We start from the raw sequence: 21,133 nt of genomic DNA on the forward strand, positions 1-21,133 counted from the left end.
CTTATACCCCAAAAAAGACTCACATATGTTCATCTGAGGTTTTACCTACAGTCTACCTGCATCATAATCCTATGTGTTATGGAGAGCATTAAAGTTATGGAATCAACATTGGCATACATTGCAAAAAAACCTAAAAACTAAAATGGCGTTCTTTAAAAAATAAAAACTGTACATAATGTGATAATGTAACAGCTACGAGTGTGGTTCAATTGCAACTCCTCTCAATGCATAAAGTCCTGGGTTAAAGTGTCCCAGACAGACTCTGGCATACAGATGATTTAATAACGCCGGCACAGTCTGCTGGAGTACAGGGCCATGGCTCCAGACGTACCCATGCATGTCTTATTAAAAACATGGCCTATGGTTGAGCATTGCATTTTTCCCTGCACTGCTTCATACCTCTTGCTATGCTAGTTGTTGATTCTGTTTTTTAATGTAACATATTTCTATGTACGTGCCCTTAAGATTATTGAAAGCTCTCCAAATAGAAAAGGCTTTCTGCGTTTTTCTTCCTTCCTCTAACCTTTGACCTATGCTGGAGACAGAAAAGCGGCGCTCGTAATGATCATAACTGTTTTGTATGGTTATTGCCATGGTAACCATTGCTGATACCTCCTGCAATCCATGCTTTGCCATATCGTTCCAGCAAACTGACAAAGATTGGTTTCCATGGTTACAGCTTAAGGGCACCATTGTGACTTCACAGCTGAAAGTGCTGGTTGTGTTTGGTGTCAAAGAGACATGTTTGAATAAGCATCTCAGAATTCTCATTTTTGGATGCATCTCATGAAGTATGCAGACTGCAGTTCATTTGTAATCTTGGGAGGTTTATGTAAATGTTTTGTTTACAGGATTCTTATCTTCATTCAAGGTTTGCGATTGTTGCAGCCCTGTTACCAACATTTAAAACACTAAATTGAGCTGTCACTCAGTAGTTTGGGGCCAAATGATTTATAGTTATTAATACATTTATTGGCTTTTCTGTCATGTAATAGGAAAGCTACAAATAATTTTACGTAGTTTTTTAATGGGTTAAATATGTTCATAAAATAATTTATAGTCATTTAAAATTATTTATTAGATGAATTCAACATTTATATTTCTTACTCTATATAAAAACCTTTTTGTGTTGAATTTAAAAAATTGCCTCTTATGCTTGATAACAATGTATTGTATACCAAAGTCTATCATATTTATGGAAATTGCTTGTATTGTGGCTTTGGGATCTATAAAAGTGAAAATGCAATTCACACTGCAACCGCAGTGCAGACTGCAGGACTAGCTGACACAAAAAGAGAAACTCCATGAAACATGTTTTGATAGCAGAGTGGTTTGGAAAGATTGAGCGAGGATAGAGTGAGTTTATTTGGGCAGAGAGAGAGAGAAAGAGATAAGATTTAAAGGGTGGAGAAAGATCACTTTTCAGATAGGGAATGTCTCTGGTTGTTTGTACTCATAAATTAGTTTTTTACAACAATGAGAGAAATTAAACTTTCCAGGAACAAATAAAGAGCACCTATTTAATTGCTAAAAAACAATGTTATTTTGTGTATTTGGTATGTGTTTGCCTGGTTTATGGTTAAAGAAACACATTATTTTCCACATACTGTACATTTTTGTATCCAGATTTCACTCTCTTCTTGAAACGCACAGATTTGAAAAGTTCTGTGTCCCTGATTGGCCAGCTAATCTGTATGTTGTGATTGGCCTGAATACCTCTGACATCAGCCAGAAATGTGACACCACTTACCATGTTTGAAAGATTCGGTCACAAAGCACTACTAACAGGAGTTAACTTACAGGCTGAGAGTCCAAGCGGAATAAATTATGATAATGTCAGTCTTGTCTACATCACCAATCCAAACTGTTGCCTAAATCTGTGTGTTTGTTTCATAGACTGTAAAAAAGATGGACAACACCCGTTCGCTCTCTTCCATTGGTGAAAAGTGAAGCCGCCAGTGTCCCAGTATGAGCAGGAAGTAAAGCCGTGAAATCAAGGCCCGCCCTCGCTCTCGCAGAATGCGCATATCACAGCTGTCAAGCATGACGTCACACCACTGTTTTTATAGCATTAAATAACTAACTAAAAGCAAACTTATTTTAAAAACAAACTGTTGAATTTACATCAGCGTTATAAAAACTCCAGTAAATGACAGAAACCATCTTCGGAAAAAAGATATTTGAAGTGTAATTAAATTGTTTTGTTGGTCTCAATTTCCATTGAATAACATGGGGGAGGCGGAGTTTATGACCTATACTAGGACCAGTGACTGGGGGGCGATTGAGATGTTTTGGCTTTAATTTTCAGGGCTTGTGCGGCACGCTTGGTTTGTTGTAGTCCAAGAAAAGAGATGTACATTGGAGACAATAACTCGCGTCATCGTTTACTTTGGGGTTTATACCTTTTGCATATCATTAACATGTACTAACACACTTACACACTAAAGGAAATCTAAAAATGTGAATCGGACAATAGGTGGCCTTTAATGATCTCTTGAGTGATTTGGGGTTTAAAGGAAACCGGAATTGAATGAAGTTCAGTTTACTCTCTATATATGGGAGTCTAGGGAATAGTGCACCTGAGGGGAAGGAGGAGGAGACCTGGAAAGAGAAAATAGAAGAAAAGGGATGTGTGAAGTGGGTAGGAAAGTAAGATTGATAGCAGAAAGAGAACAAATGTGAGATGAATTTCAACTATTAAATCTCCCCTCCCCAATCATTATCTTCATTGTACTTCAATCATTCACAAACGGCAAAAAATGCTTAATAAGTCTTTTAGTAGATTTCCAGCAAAATATCAAAACAATTAAAACGTAAAATTAAACGTATCATTTCTTTTTAAAATAATTTCTTTAAGTATTTATTTGCCATTGCCACATTTTGGGTAGATTATAATTTAGAGACACAAACAAAAACTGTTTAGTCAATAGAGCAAGAAAAATAGTTTAAGGTATTTTTTTGTGAATATAAATCTATACACTTAATGTATTTTTGCTGCTTAATTAAATGTATCTTGTTTTCAGTATGTTTGACAGGAATCCATTAAGAAAGAAAGATTAAGAAACTGCATGGATTTATAGGAGATCAATGAGATATATAGGTGTGCTAATGGAGCATTTGATTTATGACGGTGTGTACATGATTGAGAAAGAATGCAAGACTCCATTTCATTGCTTTGATGTCTTTGCAGTTTATTTAAAGGTTTTTGTTTCTGTTTGCCCCAAACTCTTTCCATTATATTGCTGTAGCTCTCTACAAGATCTCTGTTCCCATATACTGTCTATCATCCTGAGAAAACAAACATTAATAGATTGGAGATATTGAATTTGATGTGTATTTACTACACGGAGCCCTTGTATGTAATGACAGAGGACCATAAAACAACACCACATGTGTCTCTGCCTGTCTCTGAGAGGAGGCAAACAAATCAAGGATGCTAATAAAACACATCAGCAAACAATGGATATATACAGGAAAGAAGGATGTACATAATGAGATTATACCTTCAGAAAATAAATCCTGCAGCATCCTCAACAACTGGATCATCTTTGAAATAAACAAAAAAGATATAAAAACAAACAAACAGTTCCAGAGTTCCCATAGCTCAGTTGATAGAGCATAACATATTGCATTTAATGTTTTCTTAAATCTTTTTTTAAACCTTAAAATATGCTAAAGTAGCATGTATCATTAGTTCTGCATAAACTTAGGGATCCCAGCTGTCAGTAAATACCAAAGACTTTCTGAAATTACTTTTTCAAACTCAGATAGTTAGGCTGTAATTTGTAAAAAAAAAAAAAAAAAGATAAATTATTTATTTAATAATGAAAACAAAATATATAATTTTTGTGGTCTCAGATTTAAGGCTGTCACATTGATTATATAATCGTCTCATCGCGATTGTTTGACCGCATCGTGATGATTTCAGATCACCGCAATGATTGCACATCTCTCTAAAAAACACAAGGGGGAGCTGCAGTGCCTGTATAAACAAGACTGTATCAGATTACTTTTAAATATGTGTATTTGCAGGTAAACCTTACAAAATATTTAATTTAAATAATCACAACATTGTGTGAAAATAATTTTATAAACCAAGAAAAAAAATGTATGAGAATTAAATGTCAAACCAAGAAAAAAAAGCCCTAAAACAGGCAATTAATCGTCACAATCGTCTCAATTTATTAGAAAAGTAACCGTCAGCCAAATATCATTACCGTGACAGCCCTAAAAGGATTTTAATTTTATATAATATATATTTTATCATTTATAAGTATGGTATGTTTGGATTTTGTACTACAGGTGAGCATTAAGATTAAATGTATCAGAAACTCATTTTTCGTTGTGCACTGACATGCCATTGATCACCTGCACGCCATGTCCAATAAAATTAACATTTTCATATCTATCTCTATGAATTTTAATGTAGCTGTCTGCCATACACACATGTAGAACTGAATAATGAGGACAGGGTGCACCTACTTACAATGATAGTACATTTAGCACTTACAGTATGCACTTAAATTTTTAAATTCTTGTTTTTAGCATTCAGATTTTTGAACAGTAATCTTTCAAAAGAAAAACAACGACGTAAAAAAAACATAAAGATGGTAAAAAGTGCATGCTTTGTTTATTATTTTGAATTTAGATTGAGCTCAGCAGTGGAAAAAGATTGAGATGTCTGCGCACAAAGCACAGGGAACCAATGAGGGCCAGTGATGTAGCGCGTGCCTTTATCTTCTCGGCCCCCTCTCTGCTTTTAATTATAGTCTGGAAATGCATTAGCCTGGATATCTAATACACCACATGGCCAAAAGATGTGGACATACTGTAACGAACATTTCATTTTAAAACCACAGGCACTAATATCTAGTTCTCTCAGCTTTCAGTCTTCAGGAAGATTTCTATTAGATGTTTTTGGACACACATGCTGGGGTTTGCAAGGTGGCCAGATATTCTTCTATGGCATCTCTGTGAAAACCCTTTTGTAGCACCTTTATGTTATTTAGAGATCAACAAAAAAGCCCACTGAAGTAAAGTGCTTGCCTTAGTTTAGTGTTGCGATCTTTGGAGTTAATCCTATGACCTTGGTGTTCCTAACACCTACCAGTTGAGGACTCAGTAGTAAATAATTATGAGGAAGCGTGTCCTCATACAGTACTTTTGGCCATTTTGTGTAAACGTTCTTGCCTATACTGTACCTTTTTTCCTTGTCATTTATTCTTTTACTTAAAGCAACACTATGTAGTTTCCATCTAAAAATGACTTACAGCTCCCCCATGTGGTTGAAAAGCGCAACAGTGCCTGGTATCAGACACTCTTCTGCAGGCAGGGGGAGGGGCGGGGCTGTGTGCTCTACCCTCCACCGCCACTTTCAGAGTGTGCTTGTAGCAGCTAGGAGGCTGCTCAGGTTGCAGCAACAGTACAATTTGTCCAGTTAAAAGTTGTTCTATCACTGAAATAATTTTAGAGAGATTATTTGAAGGTAAAAAAACTACATAGTGTTGCTTTATGGACTCTCATTCTAAGCTATTTAACTTCTTGTAGCCAGAAACCTGTCCGCTCATGTGCAAATTACCCTAATCTAATTCAGTGGTGCTGTTGTAAATGTTACTTAATTTGAATGAGTCATTCTCGAGCTCATTGACATACTTGATGATGCTTTTGTTAAATACGCAACACTTGTAAAAGAATATGCATCAGGCAAGAAAAGGCAATCCAATGTCCCAGGTGGGAGCGCAAATGAGGGTCCATTAGAAAAATGCAATTAATAATTTATTAGTTAATAAGCAAGGTAACAATCATTAGATGTTGCAGATTATGTACTGCTTAGTTTATTCCCCAGGTCAAGCGAGAGCGAGCAGGTATTCATGATGCTTCAGGAAGACAAATCGATTCAAGCCATTTATCACTGTAAATCACTATCCAGGTCCATCAGTCAAATGATTAATTGTCTTATTGTCTCATGATTAATTCGGGTTTGTCTGGAGAAGACTGCTATGCCTAGGGATTTGGTGATTGAGTTGATGGACATCAGCATTAAAGAGAAAAAAACAAGATGATGGTTGAGATGAAGTGATGGATCGAAGGCTACAGCTCTTGGGTTTATCTCAGAAGTGCACAGAGTAACGTCTAAATGGGCGTGTCCGAATCCACTTTTGCTAATTTAACGATGGGAAAATGGTTTGTACGCTGAGCGCATGGTTGAAAAGGGTTGGTCCTATTTTTTTAATGAGTAATGGGAGTATTTTAGGCATAACGTGCAATAAACCAATATGAGTCTCAGCTCTCATCCCCTTTAAAACCCAGTTGCGCTGGCGCTATGTCTAATTCCTATTTAGATGACGGACTTTGTAAACTGAAAAATTAAGCGAAGGAAGAAGATCCCCAGTTTAAGATTAAGTAAGGGATAATGTAGAGGCAGCCGGTAGTTATTGGGAAATAAGCCCCGACAGTGTGATCAGGACCCGACGCGAAGCGGAGGGTCTTGTATCACACTGAAGGGGCTTATTTCCCAATAACTACCGGCTGCCTCTACATTATCCCGCTTATTACACGGCTACTTGCCACATAAGAAAAAAAACTGGACATGAATCTGAATTTGAAACATTTTATTGGCATATTGGTTTTAAATTAACATTTTTATCCTTCCGCGAAACTTTGCACAGATGCATAAAATGATCGTAATACCTTATTAAGATCCTCTGCTTCATACTTGTCTCCATTTTTTCTCTTTTAGCCAGTCTTTGAGAAGTTTTAATGCCCATTCTGTATTTTTTTGTGTGTTGGCTTCCTAGCTGTCATGCTCTATTTTGTCAAGTTCAGTCTCAGTAAGCTGTCTGTGTCTTGTCGTGGTTGTCGAGTGTTTGTCACAAGATGGCGCCAAACAGACAGTAATCTTTATTGATCTTTATTGGCGCGGAGCGATTTTACTCGTGCAAGTAGTCCGGCTATGCGTTATTATTTTGGAGCGGTTATTATTTGAAAAGAATGAACCTGCACATGTCTCAACTGACCAATCAGAATCAAGCATTCCAGAGAGCCGTGTAATAATGTTAAATAATTGTGTTGTGTTTTTCACTTGTATTGAAATTTGCATTTTTTTTATTAAAAACCCATTTTCTTTTAGTCATGGAAGTAAAAAAGCAGGCTTTTAATTGCTTTAAATGTATGGCTATCCAATATCATCAAAAATTGTGTACAAGTATGTAAGAAAAGGTTTGTCCTCTAAAAATACTTTATTTGGAACAAACAGGAGATAAAGGATTTACAAACGGCTTTCCGCACGTTTCAGCATTTGGACAGCGTCATTTTTTTACTTAAGTTTTTTTTTTAAGAATTACTGTAATAATATTATAATAATATTTCTCATCCCACCATATCCACAGGTACAGAGTCATCATATACAATAAATCCGTGAGGTAGCATTTAAAAAAACATGTAAAAACAGATGCATTTGTTTAAAGCAAAGCATTTATTTACTTACCAGGCTTTAGGTGAAGCAGCTCTTTGCGCCTTCTAAGGTCTCATAATCGGTCCTCATTTATGTCCAAGAGACTCAATAATAATCTTTTACATTCAATCCTTTAATCTTTCATATTTAAAAGCATTTTTGTGCTGCTGCGCATTCATGTATGTGATATGCAAACCCGCGTTGTCGTCTCGTTAATAGGCGCATATTAGTAATGCGCTTTTTAAATAACAAAAAACATATTGCGCCATTGTCTTTAGACTTTAGACCAGGTTTTTGTTGGTCAATGGTGTAGTCTATTTTAGTTGCCTCAAAATAGCAACGCACCAACAATGCGCCTGAACACACCTCATTTTCAGACCAGAACGCCCATGGGCGCAAAAGGGGGCGCAAATGCATTTGCTATTTAAACAACGTGGCGCTAAACGTGAAAATTATAATTGCGCAGGGTGGAAACTAGCAAAAGACACTTGCGTCGCGCATTGCGCTGCATTGCGCTGCATTGCGCCGGGTGTTAAGATAGAGCCCATACTGTCTAAAACTAAAGTATTTGTCAGTGTTGGGGAAAGTTACTTTTAAAAGTAATGCATTACAATATTAAGTTACTCCCCAAAAAAGTAACTAATTGTTTTACTTAGTTACTTTTCATGGAAAGTATACTACTTACGTTACTTTTAAGTTACTTTTGCTTACTTGGCTAAGGCTTAATCTTTCAGGCCTTGCAGGTGTTTTTTATGACTGAGAAGTTCTGCATTCAGAAATTGCATATTTCCATTGCACATTCAAATTAATAAATTTTAAATTGTGGGCTATTGAAAGCCCAGCCTCCAAGGTGGTGCAATGATTAACATAAATGCACATAAATGAACAATTTTATTCATACTTTTACGTCATGTGCATTTGACTTAGCCATAAGGGGCTATTACTCCAAACTGTCACATTTTTTAATGGAGTAAAACTACAACTGATGCAGAAAGAGAAACAGGGAGCTATTCTTGTACAATGACTCAGCACATCCAGTCTCTCTCTCTCTCTCTCTCTCTCTCTCTCTCTCTCTCTTTCTCTCTCATACACACACTGACACCCTATGCTCTGCTTGCACATTACAATTTCCCCGACCCACTTAGTTTGTTTTAGTCTGAGTCTTGGAAAGGTTTGGGTGTCAGAATTGCTCTAAAAGCATTTTAGCGCGCTCCATAACAGGTGCATCATTATGTTTGTACAAATCCGTGTTAGCTTTCGCCATGAGACTGTTCGTACTACATTGCCCTCTTCACATACACACACAACTGAAGGTAAATACTGCATATTAAAAAAATATTTTTTATTATTATAACTTTGCAATTATGAGACAGCACAAGAGTAGGATGTATGCTTTTAACTCATAACAGCGACCAGTCTTTGCTCAGAATTTATTTCACTTATGTTGATTTATTAAATCATTTCCCTAAACAGATCTCATTCACAATGCTAACCGTACCGCATTAATGTAACACTAGTTTAGGTTTCCTAGTTCAGTTTAGTGTACAAATCTATAAAATTGACATAATAAACAAGCTATTAGGGTTTCACAGCATGAAAATAACTAACTGGCATTGGAGACGTTGGCACACTGCGGTACCTCTATGTGTAGAGAGAGAGAGAGAGGGAGAGAGGGAGAGAGAGAGATGCAGTGTCAGTTCGCCGTTGTGCCTCGCTGTGGAGCGAGTGGGCACACGATCAGCCCCTGCGCCCACTGCCTGCCACATTATTTTACACTACCCATGCAGACAGCCAAGGCTGAGGTCACCAGTCTTTTCAGCTGAAATTCCTGCGTGGCGTCACATCGGTGGCTGTCTTTTGTGTGTATGTGTGTAGGTGTGCGATTGTATGGAGACGGTGTGAGTCATGCGCACCCATAGAAGCTTTTGCCTGCTTCATAGCTCGGATCTGCCTTCAAAGCACATGATAATCATGTTCTCAAGGCTTACTGACAGTGACAGAGCGCAATAGTGCAGACAAAGACTAAAATGACTGAACCAGAAAGAAAAATGGATCTTGGTTGTGGGGGTTGAGTTTGATGAATTCTAGTCTGCATCTTAAGGATGCTCAAAAAGGCTGTAATAAGGAGGTAAAATGCAGAGATGCTTTCTTCTTTCATTTCGGGGATGATTTGTTATAGACAGTTGAGAATAAGAAAGTGCATAGTGTAGGAAAGAAAAATTACAGTTGGGAGCGTCATATCCCTACAGGCTGTAGCAAACACTGTATTAGGCCATTAGAAAACGGTGAATCTCTCTATCGTAACACGCTTTTGGAGTTATTGAGAGAAACTAACAAATGTTTTGGGAGAAATGGCAAAATGTATTGATTACATAATGATAAAATGTATAGCTTGCACTGTAAATTGCTATTTGTATTGCTGCACTTACTGTTCTTATTTTTTAAGTGCACTATTCTGTAGACCGTCCTATCCTATCCTACAGCCAAATTACAAAAATCCTGCCTTATGTCTGTGTGTACTTAAAGGGATAGTTCAATGAAAATACATTTGTCATTCTTACCTTCATGTCTTTCCAAACCTTTATGACTTTGTTTCTTCCGCAGAACACAAAAGATATTTTGAAGAGCATTGGTAAATAAACAACACATGCCACATTGTCTGCTATTGTATGGATACAAAACCACTGTGTTCTACAGAAGAAAGAGTAATAAACAGATTTGAATGACATAAGGATGAATATTGTTCACAGAATTATATTTTTGGATGAAATTTTTGAATCCCTTTAGGGAGAAACAAGAAAACATTACAACCAAATTCATTAGCAAAAACATAATTCTTTAATGTTAAAGTCCACATGAACTGGAAGTCGCGATCGACCGTGATCATCCGTGTTGTGACGTATTTCCAAGTCACGCCCAAGGAAAATTGTGGGCGTGGCTTGTGTTTTCCACTGCGCTTTGATTGGATATAGAAAAGTAGGCGTCTTATTCAGAAATGAAAGACTGACAGTTGGGGCGAAGTTAACAGATGCCCGCCCAAGCCATCTAGCTGACATCATCAGAGGATGATCGCCACAAGAGGGCAGAAGTACATTTTCAAATTTTGATTGAGGGCACATGAATTTTTGGTAACACTTAACGCTAAGGGGTGTTCATTAGACTGACATGACACCTTCATAATCATGACATGTCACGTGCCATTTGCTCAATTATGTCATTTTTAATGCAGAGCTTTCATTATTTGAGATGTCTTTGTTATGACAAATCGACATAAACCAATACATCATAACTTGTCATGACAACTTAACATTACCAAGACAAAATATCTTGTCATAAATAAATCTGTTATAAACATGACATAGCTGATTTCTTATCAAACTTAAGAAACAACCTTGCTTAATGGGTTAACATTACATTAAATGCCATTATAATTGTGTAATTTTCTCACTTTTTACCAGTGATACCAATTTAATTTGTCATTAAAGTGTTAATACAATATCAAATAATTTTAAATACCTTAACAAAATGCAACAGACCGTCCAAAGATTATACTTATGTAGGTCCAAAATACAAAAAAGACTTTTTCTTCCTCACACAGAGTTTATGACAGATGTCATAAAAGTGCCTAAAATCTCTTTCATGTTTATGACACGTGTCATGTCATGATTATGTCAGTCTTCTGCTCACCCCTTTAAGTAAAGTGTTATCAAATTGAAAAAAAAATAGGACTTACACAAATAAATTGTTTATTATCAACACTGCAATATTACATTTAAATAAGAATTGTCAGTTTTGACTTTAAACCAGAGATTGTAGTGTCTATAAAAACGTATCAACCTCAACTGGAGACTGAGAAAACTCCGCCCACTATGAAAAGCCCCACCCACAATGAGATCTCATTAGTCGAAAATCCCACTTATAATAACTGTACATTAAATATAAAAAACATTTATGAATGGCTGTGACTGTGTCTCATCTGACAACTATTTCAGATGTGTAAACAAACCAATCACTTGTAGCATCAAACCCAGTTAAAGGGATAGTATTTTTTTTGGATGAGTTTGTCTCTTAAAGGGATAGTTCACCCAAAAATGAATGAAAACAGTTACCACAGTGCTGTACCACCCGGGATTAAAAAACACCAATAACAAAGTTATACAAACTTCGTATATATGTCTTTTTTTCTGATGACCACAAAGGAAGATATTTTGAGAAATCTTCCAAACAATTATGAGCCCCATTCACTTCCATAGTATTCTTTATTCCTACTATGGAAGTCAATTGGGCTCATTATTGGTTTGGTTACAAACATTCCTGAAAATAGCTTCACTTGTGTTCATCAGAACAAATACATGTATACAGGTTTATAACAAAATGAGAATGAGTAAACAATGACAGAATTTTTTTTTTTTGGTGAATTATCCTTTAATAGACAAACTCATAAAAAACATACAGTTGAGAAACAGCATGTTTTTAAGTCATTAAAAGTTTGTATCCACATCAAACTATTAAACGAGTTTTCCCTGATGTGACACGTTCTGTTATGTTTATGTACCTTATGTTTGGTCCCTGTAGGGTAGGACACCAAATCTGACATATAAATGAAAGGAAATGTATGTGTGTGTGAGCAATGTGCTTGCAATGCGTGTAGTAACTAATGTTAGGGTACAGAGGAGAAAAATGTCTCATTAAAGCAGCTAAATGGAAGCCCTCCTAACATTAGCCTTATGGGGGACCGGACACAGTCGCCACAGCAACCATCACCACAGTAACCAACACAACTCTCACATAGATCTATTAACTGCAGCACATCACAGATATGTGACCCTGTCTGTGAAAACTCAGCTAAAGTCATTTTTTTCATTTACTATAGTTTAAATAAAATCATCCTACATATTGTAAATATCATTCTGTGAAAATATAACCTTGTTATCTTTAATATTGACTGAGTAAAGATTGAAATCAGTGACTGAAATCAAATTTTAATGCTCCTAATTTCATAATAAGTCTCGATTTCACAGACAGGGTCACATATGAATATTCCCTATATCATCACAAATGGCATCTATTTAATTTTGCTTCTGTCCTGCTATTCAGACTTTTCAAAAAATGATCTTGAAATTTTTATAGAATAAACATAGATCTCATTTTACAGGACTTCTATACACTCTTTAATATACAGTTCACTTAAATGATCTCGTCAGCTACGGTTCAGCACCTTTATTTTTTTAAGAGTGTAGATTTGCATTCAAAACTAATTTTGATATAAACTCCATACACCAAAATACCCAAGCTTTTCTACAATGCAACACCGTATTTGATTGATTTATATTCTGTGTTCTTACTGTAATCCTTCCGTATTTCAGTTTATCCTGCTTTGGTTGACTTCGGTTGTTTTAAATGTGATATATATATAAACATTGTATTGTATTGTATAGCCAGTCTCACGAAATTATGTACCTATATCACGTAAATTTTTGATTCTTTTTCATAATACTGTCACGCATTTCCGCGTTTTTTTTGTGATAATTTTTTTGTATAAATTACAGTATTACTGGGTATTATTGGTGAATAGCTGCCAGTAACTTACTGTAGATTTTACATTTATGTCATTTACTGGCAACAGTTTGTTCAAAGTTAAATGAACCTAAAACTTTTTTAGTCTTTATCTTTTACAGTGTATAACAAATTTCTGTTTACATGTCATTGTCACGTATTGGTTACTCAACTGCTTTTTTCTATTTATTTTCAAACCATTGTCGCTTCGGTTTAGGGTTAGATTTGGTGTTTGCATTAGGATGTCACTTTAAGTATTGGTTTATATAATTTTTTCTGATTTATTTTTTATATTTTCTGATTTTTAAACCATTGTCACCTGCCGGAGTTGGGTTTGGGTAAGGATGTCCTTTTTAATCTAACCCTAAACCGAAGCGACAATGGTAAGAAAACAGGACAAAACAGTTGAGTAACCAATACATGACAATGACACGTAAACAGAAATTCAAGATATGATCACGAAAAAATTTGGAAATTTATAACATGAAAAAGAATAAAAAAATTACATGATATAGGTACGTAATTTCGTGAGACTGGGCTGTGTATTTCTCATATGGATTTTTAATAAAATGTATATGAAATATATTGTATCAAAGAACTACACTTATTTTCCTGTGCAAAAGAAAGGTGAAGGTGAAAGATAAGATGCACAAGAGCAGAATGTGTGGACAGGTTACCAGAGGAAGGTCAATCCTTAGAGATTCTCGTCACGCTCCCTGCCAAATCAGATTGGAACAAATCACTCAAAAGAAAATCATATTTTCCTGCGTGTTACCGTGGCAATGCCGCCTGAATCGAAAGCTTCAGATGATGCATTCTGCCATCAATCATCTCACTGTTATCTAAAACCACCTGTTTTCTACTTATACTACATTATCCTCATAGTGTGGACATTTAAAGCACCTAACGTCAGCTTGTTTTACTCCTGTGCCCTCATTTCTACTGCGGTCGACAATTTAGAAGAACAGAGAGTAATGGAATATGAGAGTAACTCATCTAACTCACTGCACTGAGTACTGCCAAAAAATTTTGATATCCCAAAAACGACTTCTCAACTCTTGTGTATGCCTGAGATACCTTCATTGCAAAATTACAATTTGCATTCCTGACTGATTCATATTCATAATCTTCCTACATTTTCCTTCTTTACACTTCTTTTCTCAACCTCTCTCTTTTCCCTGAATAGTAAGAGCATGCTTTTAGCATCAAAACTTTGATATAATTAGACGGACAGATGTCCTTTCCCAAGCTTCATCGTCCAAAACGTTAAGCGAGAAATTTCCCATTTCCGAGTCATGACGTTGCTCGCCGGGAGGAGGATGTCTTGCTGAGGGCATCGTGGTTCAGATTTATATTCTGTGAGAGGATGTGATTACAGCTTTTAAAGAATCATGAATCATCTTTGTCTTTCAGCTTGTTAAAGGCAGTGAGTTGAGGTGACAATGGTTGACGGATGTGTGATGGTTTCGTCCGTCAGACCCTGAGGCTATGTTCTTGTCATTGACTGATCTGAGCTATGCTGCTGACTTACAATGGCACATCGTTCTGAAGTGAGCGAGAGAGGGAGGTTAGGAGGGAATAATCTGTGGTACAGATTTGCATGAAGGGCACTTGTAGACATCAGTGGCTTTGGAAGATGGAGTTGTCATTCAGTATTCACGCTTGTGTTAATAGGTCACCATTTCTGTCTTGGGACCACTTCCCATTGAGCTATGCTGTATTCTATTATGTGATGAATTAATGCTGTCATAATTGATTTAACATGCACAAATATATTTTAAGACATGTTTACACTGCAGTTTATATTGAACAGTGCTGACTTTCATCAAATTTAAATTAAGTCTTGCTTACACAGAATGTTAATGGAAAACCTTCAGATGCAAAACCCTCTAAGTGCATCTGACATGTTTTCTTGTAAATGAGCATTTTTATCAGGTTCTTATGTTTTGATTCATTAATTTCATTTTAATGCCAATAAAAAGGTTATGGTTTATGTATTTTTCAATGACTATGTCACTTTAGTTATTATATTAGTATTGCACAATACTTTCACTGCAAAACCATCTAAGTGCATGCAAGTTTTTTGGCAAAAAACCTTCTAAAAAAGTCTCCTGTCACTCCTCACTGTCCTTTCTGAATAAAGTTAAATGTCTCAAATATATTTAGTAAAAATCCTTTACCCAGGAAAAAAACGATTGCAGCTCGATAATTGAAATCTGGCATACTTGCGCCATGGTTCATCCAATTTTTCTTCTGTGTACTTATGCTGCGTTCACACCAAACGCGAATAGAGCGTCAAATTCGCATCTACCACACCGAGTTTGCCGCTTAAACATTTTAAATGCATTTGCGAAATAAATGCGCATAAAAAGCAATCGTTTGAAGTGAAATTGACAAAAAATATCGGTTGTTCCTCCAAGTTGAGCAAGCAGGCAGGTTGTTCCGCCGCAGCAAGCAGGCTCCTGATTAGTTAACGTGGCGTGAATTGACGCCACAGTTCAACTTTCGAACTAGACATGCGAATGAGACATTTACATTTACATTTTGTTATTTAGCAGACGCTTTTGTCCAAAGCGACTTACAAGTGAGGTAAACAAAAGAAGCAATTATGAAAACATAAGAACAGCAATACATAAGTGCACTGGAAATAGTCTCATCAAGTCCAACACAATATACATAGCCAAGGGTATGTTAGTAATTTTTATTTATTTATTTATTTTTTTTAGATAAAGAGGAAGGTAAATAGAGAAAGAGATAAAGAGAAGGGTAACTAAAGAAAGATAGTAAATCTGTAGTTAGGAAGTTAGGTAATGGTGGAAGAGATGGGTTTTTAGCGGAGTCTTAAAGACAGCTACAGTGTCAGCTGATCGTGTCACGACCGGCAGATCATTCCACAGTTGTGGGACAGTTCCTGAGAAGGTACGCGTTAGTGTTTTCTTCCCTTTTTGAGATGGTACCACAAGCCGTCGCTCGGTGGCAGAGCGCAGTGATCGAGAGGGTACATAAGGCTCTATAAGCAAGCGAAGGTAAGGGGGTGCTGACCCAGTGGTGGTTTTAAAGGCCAGGAGCAGAGCCTTAAATTTGATGCGGGCTGCTATAGGAAGCCAGTGAAACTTGACAAAGAGAGGAGTGACGTGCGAATTCGCTTCTACCGTGCCCACTAAATACCTCTATCGCGCGCGAGAGATCTGCAGACACGCGTAAACACATTTTTACATTTACTTAACATTGAAAAAATTCGCGACACTCTATTCGCATTTGGTGTGAACGCAGCATTAGAGGATTTTGCTGGAAAATTGTCATGCCGTTTAACAGATTCTGCCAGCAAACCGGTATTTCTGAATTGTCTGAGGTGGGGATTAAAGGAAAACATCATCATCTTTTAATATTTTATTATGTTCTTACCTCAACTTAGACAAATTAATACATACCTATCTTTATTCAATCTTTGCACTTAATCTTTGTACAACACATTGTGAATGTGTTAGCATTTAGCCTAGCCCCATTCATTCCTTAGGGTCCAAACAGGGATGAATTTAGAAGCCACCAAACACTTCCATGTTTTCCCTATTTAAAGACTGTTACATGAGTACTTACATGACTAAGTATGGTGGGACAAATTAAAATGGCAATTTTTTAAGTGGATAAAAAATTAGAACTATAATGAATGTCGGAAGAGCACTTAATTTGCAGCACTTTGACATTGGGCGCAGTAATATTGACTGAAGTTTAAGCGTGAGTGGGAGTAGTCAGGAGTGATGATGTTACTGCACGCTCATGGGTGGCAATAAATGATCAGGATTTTTTTATAAAATGGAGTAATCCTTTAAAGATGTTGCAAATATTCTTTTAAGTAAAAGCTATTGCATAATACTGTACGTCATGATTGCTAAGACAACAAATCATTTTTTACAGATTGCACATGTTAGCATTGCCAGTTTTAAAAGGAGGCAATAATTTAGTTCTTCAGGATTGCTGGTCATAAATCATAGTTGAGATCATTCACGTTGGTTCCCGTCTGACAGCTTGTGCCTGTTATACTGATTACCCAATAATCATGCTCCAGTTCTCCATCCTCAGCAGCCTTCACATTTTTGTTCCTAAAAGCTTTATTGGATGCAGATACAAACAAAAAACCCTTAATAGATCTTTGTCTTTAAAGACAAAAAAATAATGTTTTCTTCTGTATCGCTCTCTAGATACATTTTCACCCATATTTATTATTGCAATATTAATGAATAGTTTTGTTGAAAGAAAGTGGAATCTAGTTGTGTTTCTTAAAAATGCTTTTTGCTGTATCATAACTACACATATCTATAAATAATTCCTCCTTTTCTCGGCTCAGCTTTCAGCGTATCTCCAAGTGTATTTATTTTGAAGAAGCTCTTATGAAGACTCTTGCAGCCTGACCTCTCAACAGTAAGGTCCCAGTTTAGCTCTTATATTCTTGATAAAGTGTTAACTTTGAATCCCTCTTCTACACTCTGCTGGGCACTGATGGAAAAAATATTAACCAGAAAATCTGCAGGCTGATGAACTGTCAGAGTGTTTCTTTAGTCATGCTTTCTAGCTTGAATTCCTGCTGCTCCAGCGTTCATAACCTCGACCACCCGGGGATGAATATTGTCAATTTTTTTGCCACGACTTAAATGTCATCTGACAGCACTATTCAGGGACAAGGTCCTTAGTTGGATAGATTAATGAGTGGATGGATGTGAGCTGACTTTAAAAGTTTACCAATAACACTTCAGTTTGGTGTTTTTCTAATAGCTTGTTTTCGTTGATTTGAAATACATGCCGGTAGATACAAGCAACAACCTTGTCCTCCAGACATCCATCTATACTTCAGAAAACAAATGACAGCAGTATGAAAGCACACTTTACTACTTTCTGTATAGTGGTTGGGCAACGACCTCAGTACCAAGGTGCTCCATAATGATTATTGTATGGTTTTTGCAGATGAACTTGAATAAGTGTTGAATTTTACATAATTTTTACATTTTCTTATTTGCAATTCCAAAAGAATAAAATTTACAGTAGTAAATATACCACACCATACCATACTACGCTGTTTACTACTGTACTGCTTATCAATTTACTATAGTTAAAAATTGCTACAGTATTAAAACTGTAAAATACATAAAGCACGTGTAGTAACTACTATTAATAAACTTTTACTAGTAAATACTAAACTACTACTGTATCTTTTAATTTGGGTATACCCCACTTTTGCAGTACCCCACTCCAGCATGGTGTTTTTTATGCTTGATGATTTATTTCTTCATTCAGTCTCACCTTTCATCATATCAATTATATTTCAATGCTTTACAAAATAACAGTTCCTAAGTGAATATGAACAATATAATTTGTAGAACATGATTTTACAGAAAGTCATGTTATAGTCACGAAAAAATGTGATTAATTTATTTTGTGTGCATGCCACGAAATTCTATTTTTCATGTCTTGAGCATGAATGTTTTTTTTGTGTCACAGAATATATATAAATTTATAAATATTTTTTCGTGTCCATGGCACGACATTCTTTTTCATGTCATTTGTTTTTGTTTTGTTTTTTCCCCGTATTTAAAGATCATTGTCACTTGGGGTTGGGGTTAGATTTGGGGTTTGAGTTAGGATGTCAAAAATGTAACAGAAATTTATTCCAACTCTAACCCTAATGACAATGGTGAAGAAATAGGGAAAAAAACTATGAGAGAACAATACATAAAATGCCTTGAAAAAGAAAGTTCTGCCACGGACACGAAAACTATTTATAGTGCAAGTGACATGAAAAAGACATTTGTGCTCAAGGCATGAAAAAAAATGAATTTCATTCCATGGACACAAATAAATTAATCCCATTTTTGTGACTTTAACTCGACTTTCCATGAGATCAGTCTGAATTTGTAGGTATAAAAGAAACAGGGGTCACATGATCTATAAGCTTTTGAGTGCAATGTACTATATAATGTCCCACATGATAAAGCACTGTGTACTGTTGTATAGTCAAATTTATAGATATAATTTATAGATACATTTATAGATAGTGAAGCGTGGCCAACAGCCAATCACTGTGGCCACAACACAAGCTCCGGTCTTTCATAAACGTAATTGGCTGGCCCTACCTAGGTTATTTGCATAAGGCGATATGATTGGCTGACGAACGCGTTGCCGCTTGAAAAGTTGAGAAATGTTCAACTTCTGCAACGGCACTGACGCGGCGCCGACGGATCCACAATTCAGTTCGCCAACGCTTGACGTCACCCATTAAAAGTGAATGGGAAGCGTCAACGCTTACGCCCCGTGTGAATGCGCCGTTAGACTCAAGTTCTGACTAGAATTGAGTATGACAACATCAGGCTAGTACAGTTTATCAATTTACTAAAATGAACAATTTACAACAGAGTACTGTAGTAAATGCTATAACCAATTACAGGATTTCCTCATGTTGAATGTGAGCATAACATTTTAAATTTTATTTATTGTCTAAATTAAAACAATCAAATGACACTGCAACATGTTTTAAACTCCCTGTAGTGGCCAGCCTATAAATAACACTAAGTCCTGTACAGTACAACCATTTCTCTCTCTCTCTCTCTCTCTCTCTCTCTCTCTCTCTCTCTCTCTCTCTCTCTCTCTCTCTCTCTCTCTCTCTCTCTCTCTCTCTCTCTCTCTCTCTCTCTCTCTCTCTCTCTCTCTCTCTCTCTCTCTCCAGCAGTGATGCTACTGTAGAACACACAGACTAAAGGCTGGTTAATGCAATCTGCTGTTAATGGACCATAGGTGTGTACTTTTATAGATTGATGAGCCTATTAAATATTAAATTGTTCTTGGCTGTTTCGGCTCTGTGATGTTCTACTACTTTAGTTGTAGTGCATTATATGAAGTCATATTAATAGGGCATGAGATCACATTGACTGCAGTAAAGATGTGGCTTCATCTCTCCAGCATAAACTAATAATGTATTGCTCAAGCTCGGTGCGGCTCTTTCACAAAATCTAGAAGTTACAATGCACTCTTGGGCCCTATGTTACCATAGGAACAGTATACATAAATGCATGTAATTACAGTATTGTCCTTGTCTCAGAGAGTGAAGAAGAGAAAGAAAAGAGGAGTGTTGGAAACTGGTAATTATAGAGTGAACAGGTTTTTTTCTCTTTGTAAAGATCTGAAACCTGCTTTTATGCAATAGTTTAATGCGTTTTAATTCGCACACACACAAACATGCTAAACAGTAGTTTTAATTGCTGTGTTTTCCATAACAGATGTGTGATCTTAGAATGCAACTCATCTGAGGACCCCAGCATTCATTTTTATCAGACATGTGATGGATTTGAAGTACCCTACTTGATGGATTGTTGGGACATGGATGGGGTTGGATGCTGAATGTAGGCTTGCTAGGAAAAGGATAGAAAATTGCAACATAGTTATGGGTAATTCACATGTAATATAAATGCCTAATAAAAAGTGAATAATAGTTTGTGTTATGATCAGATTTTTTATAATAACCCATATCTGTCATATGGAAGTCAATGTCGTCAGATGCATGCACTCAAAAAAATGTTGGGTTGCTTCAACCCATGGTTGGATACAAGATGGACAAACCATAATTATCATAGACAATTTTTATACAGCATGTTTTGAGTGTGCATGCATGCAAAATATCCAAAATCGTTTTCATTGTAAAATGTTTCTTTTTATTTAATAATTTAAGTAAAATTAGCTTAGATTAAGTCTAGAATATAACAATGTAGGCCAGAGTTTTCTATCTGCATGCAGAACGGCCAGCCCATGGTGTATTTATATATTTCATATTGTAGCAACTCCAGTTATGAAAAGTATATTCATGTTTGTTTTTGCATTAAAGGGGGAGACGTTGTCCAATTTATAAGCCTCATGATGGGATGGACGCCTCTGGCACTACTTTATAAAACTCTCACTCTTTCAAATTCATTTCCCTCCAGCCAGACTGAAGATTTGGCCTCTAGACATTTAAACCCATTAAATGTGGTTCCTCTCTATTTCTTCTTCACGCAGAATGACAGCTAACACTACTACACACAACCTGACTGATGCATCTCTTCAGGAACTCTGGGTTATTTTTAGATTTGTCCTTTTTTAGTT

Source organism: Paramisgurnus dabryanus, chromosome 22 (assembly GCF_030506205.2).
Source record: "Paramisgurnus dabryanus chromosome 22, PD_genome_1.1, whole genome shotgun sequence".
Classification (NCBI taxonomy): domain Eukaryota; kingdom Metazoa; phylum Chordata; class Actinopteri; order Cypriniformes; family Cobitidae; genus Paramisgurnus; species Paramisgurnus dabryanus.